Source organism: Aphelocoma coerulescens, chromosome 5, assembly GCF_041296385.1.
Source record: "Aphelocoma coerulescens isolate FSJ_1873_10779 chromosome 5, UR_Acoe_1.0, whole genome shotgun sequence".
Taxonomy (NCBI): domain Eukaryota; kingdom Metazoa; phylum Chordata; class Aves; order Passeriformes; family Corvidae; genus Aphelocoma; species Aphelocoma coerulescens.
Genome location: NC_091019.1, coordinates 60,124,117 through 60,130,158, shown reverse-complemented (window position 1 = coordinate 60,130,158; position 6,042 = coordinate 60,124,117). Strand labels below are relative to the sequence as shown.

General features: G+C 44.2%; 1 long non-coding RNA gene across 1 annotated transcript; it reads left to right on the top strand.

Annotated features, from left to right (window-relative positions):
* The first annotated feature begins 430 nt into the window (after positions 1–430).
* Positions 431–3,999, top strand: LOC138110886 (uncharacterized). The gene is made up of 2 exons (XR_011151142.1): positions 431–807; positions 2,147–3,999. It is a non-coding gene; the product is annotated as an uncharacterized lncRNA (long non-coding RNA).
* The last annotated feature ends 2,043 nt before the right edge of the window (positions 4,000–6,042 follow it).

Below are 6,042 nucleotides of genomic sequence, written 5' to 3'. Positions count from 1 at the left end.
TGTGGATAAGTTGTGTCTTCTTTATTCACATTCTCACAAGAAAATCAAGACAGTTAAAAAAATTTAAAAATAAAGAAATCAAGTACACGTGTTATTTTGACCCAAAACAAGTCCATGACAGCTTAGTACACACAGACATTTCAACAGGCATGTTGGCTTTATAATCCCTTTTTTTTGGCGTCAGCATAAGTGATGAAAGGTAGCCATGTGTCCAGATAACTCCATATGAGTGATTAGAAAACCTGGTCATTTTTCCCATGGCACAGGCCCCTACCTGCATTTTCAAAGACAGCTTTCATCCCAGATGCTTGATGAATGCCAGCTTGTTGCAGTATTAGCAGTAATGTCATATACCTGTGAATGTGCAGCCCAGCCCTGCAAGAAGCAAGTGCCAGGGAAGAGGATGAAAAGCAGACCCTAAAAGCCTGAGTACTCCAGATGGGCAGGCTGTCCCCAGGGAATAGCTCTCCTCTTGTTTCTATCAGCAAGCAGAGGGAAACAGTTAAAAGAAACAGGCCTTGTTTTCATTAATATTTAGAGTGTTTTGCCCAAAATGTAGCTAAATAATGAATCTGAAGGTACTAAACACTGTTGTGTGAAGCTGGAGCTCAGAGGAAACAGAGGAAGAGAAGTGGCAGGAAGGCATCTTGGGGAAGCAGAGACTCTACTTGGCCCTGTGTGCCATCAAGATCTTTCTGGAGGATTCCACAGAGATCAGACTGTGACACCATGACAAACCTGACAGCAACCTCAGGAGGAAACACTGATGCCAAATTAAGAGCCTCTGGAGAACTTTCAGTGAAGCAGGTAAGGGCTGCAGCTCAGCTCAGCAAGGGCTTGTCTATCCAGCAAGCCAGAATCATGTGCTGAACCAACCACTGAAAGCAGGAAAGGCATCACTTCCCTGAAGGGATGGACATCACCTGGACTTCCCTAACACTGCTCAACAGGACAGTGGAGGGATAGGCTCTAAATCAACACCACTGTATGGGATGTTCAAACTGCAGGTGGAGAAATGAGCTCCAGAGCTACTGACAAGATGTTGCTGGGGGTGGGAAGCAGCGATTCTCACTGAGCAGCCACAGATTAGATCTAGATGCAGACGCAGATATTGTTGGTTTATTAATGCGCCTGCTCTCAAACTGGGTGGCAAGTCCCCCGGGGGGCTGGAGTGCAGAAGGTTGAATAGTTTACCTCTGTGAGGGAGAAAGCAAGGCTGAGGCAAATCCCCCGCACTGCTTCCCTCTGTGTTACAGCTTGGATCAACCAGAGTGGCTCTTCCAGGATGCCAAGCCCCACAGGCCACATCCGATGCCCACATGGAGCCCCTGGCTCTGCACGGCCTGTCCTTCCCCAGCCAGGGACATGCCCAGCTGCTCCCACCATGGCCCTGGAATTGGCCTGGCTACATTCCCAACCCTGTGCCAAACAATCCACAGCTATTCCTCCTGCTCTCCCAAATTAGGGTATTTTCCCTGAGGACTGCTGTGTGACTGTCAGTTTTTTCAAGCTGAGGCTATGCAAGCTTTGCATTTCCTCTTCTTTCCTCATACACCAACCCAAGCTTTGTCGGTAGGAAGCTTTCTCTCCTAAAAGCACCTGGTGAATATCCTAGTATTCCTAGGCTTCCAGGCTAGGGCTCAGGCTGGTGGCAGCCATTATACCTGACGAAATCATCAGGCATGCCAGTGCCAGCTGACAGACTGCAATATCAGGGCACAATAGCAATTTATAGTAATGAATAATGTATGAAAACTGACCAAAGATTAAGGTTCCATGTCTGATGCACAGGTGTTCCCACTGCAGAGAAAAGTGGTCTACACTAATAAGCAATCCTGATCCTCCTGATTCTCTGTCACATGTTTTATTTCTGTTCATGCAAGTATTTGAGTTCGTTCCTCTGGTGAAAGAGGTGGGTTGGGGCTCTTGCTCAGGAGGGTGTGCTGCCACAGCAGTGTCCTTGTCTGTGCCCAGGGCAGAGGCAGAGAACCAGTCTTTGCCACCTGGGCACTTCTGGATGAGGAGCATGGACACCCATTTGTCAATGGTGTCCCAATCCTCCTTCAATTTCTGGATCATCTGGGAGAGCATCAGTGCAGAAGAGGTGTGAGAGTGGGTCAGAATAAAGGTTTTTTTTTGGTTCCAGTGACTGGATGCTGGCTGAGGTCCTGCCAGAGCCCATGGGTCTTCTATCACAGCCAAATGATTGGGCAGGAGGTGCCACTGAGATTATCTGATGGGAAACTGAGGCCAGAGGTGGGTTTAGTGACCAAGGAAGAGCCCAGTTCACCAGGGGCACAGCACTGGAAGCACGTAAGTCCTATAATAAGAAAGATCACCCAATGATGGGGGAAAGGGAGGAAGATATTCTGCTTTAGCTTCTCCTGAAGATCACCACAAGTTTGAGTCCTGAGTGTAGGCTGGAAGAAGGCTCCTCATTTTGTGATGAGGAATGCAGAGTGGATTTGATGCTGGAGAACTCACCACTGGAAAGCTGACGACTTTCCATAAACAACCCCAATCAGCCGAGCCTGACGCCGCTTCACAAAGAACTGAATTTCATTCTAAGCAGATATATTTGTTTTGGAAAGGTGTCTGTAAAGCTGAATGTGGTGCAAGTATGCTGCTGGCGGTGAATTTTCTGGCACAGTCCCTCTTGGCATGCAGCAAAGTTACCAGTCCAGCCCCCCATTCATGCTGGGCCTGAATCACCAGCATGTTGCTGCAGCTTTGTGCTGGTACCATTCCAGAAAAATGAGTGAGAGGCTCCAGAGAGTTCCTGAGCAATGCCATGTCCTGCCTGCATGGCAAAGTCTGTGGCAAAGCTGCCTGCCAGTGGCTGGCTCTTTGCAGGAATATTGCTGCAGCCATGTCAGCATCGTCTCAGTGTCATTTGCCACCTGTCTGCCGGTGCCTCATTTCCTCTCCTGGTCCTAACACCAGGCTGGCTGGGCAGGGAGCAGACAGTGAAAGGGATAAGTGGCTCCTGTGCTTTCTCCACAAAGCAAGAACTGTGTTCCAGCTGTGCTGCAGAGTGGTGATGACAGGGAGGCCACAGTGGAAATCGAGGAGAGCCACAGAATCCTGATAAGGTTGGCATCTGACCTGTGCTCAAGGTTAGCAGAGCCCTGCCTTGCTAGAGGAAAGAGTCAAGTGGCTTCGAGTCAGAGGTGTGCCTTGTACACACAGGCAAAGAATCATTTTGAAACTAAAACCCTCAAAAAAGGCTTGTAATACTGGGATTTAGTTCTCAGCACTGTCACAACTCCCACGTGTCACCCAAAAATGTGATTTCTCCATGTTTCAGTTCCTTCCCTGTGGAATGGAGAAATCTTCCATCTCCTGCCCTTTGCTGCTCCTGCCTATTTAAACTACAACTTGTTCAGGCCAAGCATCATTTCTCACAAGGTGTACACACAACAACATATTCCAGTGCATATTACATACATCTAGGAATAAAAACAGAAACTTAGGACTCCTGTGAAACTGACAAGTCTGGATAAGGGATATGCTCACCCTGCAGGCTGTGTCTACCAAGTGGCTGCATATGTGGCCAGTGCTTTGAGAGACATTAACGTGATGTTTCCTTATGCCCTCAGTCTCTTGGACTTCGTGTGCTGCCAGACATCCATGGCTACAGCAAGTCTCCCTAATCACTGGCTGCTGGCAAATACACAATCAGTCACCAGCCACTTTTGAAGTGTGCCAGACACATCGTGGAATATGTGCTCCTCTCAACCCATCTGCACAACAGGCTACAGATGCCAGCTGCTTTTCTTGGAGTGACATGGATGGGAGAGAAAGAAGGGGAAAGGAGAAAACAGAGTAACTGAAAACCACATTCTCCACACTTCTTTTAACCCATTTCCCTCTTGCCTGCATACTACTTGCAAATTGTTGTCCCAATTTTTCTGTCCTTTTCATTTTTCCATTGATTAATTACGCTGTCATTGAGTCAATGAGGTTTTAATCATATGACAATAAATGTTCCTAAACTGACACTGCAGTTTTCTTTGGGAATATTCCCAATTTAAACAAGGATAAGAGAGAAAAGAGCACTGGGGATAATAAGCTTAACCTTCTCGTCCCTTATACTTTCCCATCACTGCTCTGACTTCACTGATCATGATGACAGTACTATCCTGTTGCAACACTTTTAACAGGGTGATGATTTCACCAGGATTCTTGTGCAGGACCATGCATATTTTGTGCCAAAATTTTAGAAAGGAAATTTTCTGAAAATTTTTATCCTCCTGGTGAAAATCTACATGCAAATCCTCTTTTAAAAGAAATGTAGCTGGGTATGATTCTGAACATGAAGGCACGTGAGCATGGCTGAATCACCGGAATGAATCCCAGTTCAATGGGATTGAACTAATAATGCTACACAAAGTGCATTGGAACACTTGGATATAGGAAAAAAAGAGGAAAGAGTTCTCACTGTGTGCAACTTTTCCTTTTGAAAATAAAATGAATGAAAGCAAGCAAAGGTTAATTATTCCATGTGCCTTCAGATGAAAGGTGCTTGATGAGCACAAGAAGTCATCCTGGGAATTTGGTATTTTTTAGAGCACAACTGTTTGTGAAATTCTCAGTTTGGGCAGCATCTCCCACATTAAGCTCCCCAGCTTATCTGGGGGCCCTGCAGACCCTCCCCTCATGTGTAATGAATAAATCAGGATTGCGAACAGCAGAAGCCACATTTCTTCTAAGTAAAGTCTGTCTGCACAGACACACCATATGAATGGAACCATTTTCAATTCACAACTCTTATTAATTTGGTGACAGAGGGGCAGAACACAAGACTGCTGGGTACAATGAGCTAATTGGATAAAAGGCATGTGAAAACACCATACCTATAATGTACCTTGTTAGCATATGCAAATGACATAATTATACAGGCTGATAGCAGTTAGGCACAGTAATACATAGTCCATGTGAACTGTCCACAAATACTTTTGAGATCAAGAAATAAAAGTAAATTCTTTAAACATCCTAATTGGTTGCCAAAAGGAAATTCATTCCAACTAGAACTTAATTCAGTGTAAAGTAACGTAACTCATTTGATCTCAACAAAGATCAAAAAACACGTATCCAGACAATCTTGGATTACAGCACGTTGTTTGTATATATTTACTACATAAAGTTATTATGCAAAAAACAATCTTAGTGAGATGAAGGCTCCGTGAAATCATTCATTACTATTTCTTATGTGTTATTTGTGAGTCAAACATTGTCCTGTTCGTGCAAGAAGACACAATGTCTTCCTAAAATCTGGGTTTGCATGCGGGATTTCTGCCAGCCAAACGGATAGTCAGATGTTTCTCATTCCCTCAATTGCACTCAGTGATTTTGCACTTCAAATTTAGGCCAGCCTCTCACCTCTGAAACTATTAATGTACCTCAGAGACATTTTCTAGGGAATTATTTAGGTAGACAACATTTTTTCTACTTGGTTTGCTATGAAATGACAAGCACTGTTAAACCAAAGGTTAATCATTGATTGAGTTTAATGACACTAAAAGAAACAGGTCATGTGAGAAAGCAATTGCACTTTCATTTTTGCTGTCACAGGTCATTTATAGCTTTTGATTCAAATTCCACCCCACGCAAAGAGTTGCTAACAACATCCTACTTCAAATTCTAATGTACTACAACTGCAGAGCAAGCATGTGAGCTGGCAGTAATCAGGTCATTTGTAAAGCATACACAGATTCTTTCATTCATCCTGGCCATTAAACTGCTTGAAAGATTATTTTATTGTTCCACATTAAGAGGCAGTGCTTTTGACAACTTGTTTTACAGAGAAGCGCCCCTTTTTATTTGTGTGCAAGAGTGTTCTGCCATTTTTGTGTATTTAAGAACCTCATACTCATCATCACCTCCAATTCTTCCCAATTTGGTGCAGACACAAAACAAAACAAAGCAAAACAACAACAAAAAAAACCAAAATGACAACAAAAAAGGAAAATAGCTTGAAAATAGATCATTTGCTTTCTCTGTGAGCAATAGCTCTTGTGCGCCAAAATACAGAAGGAGCTG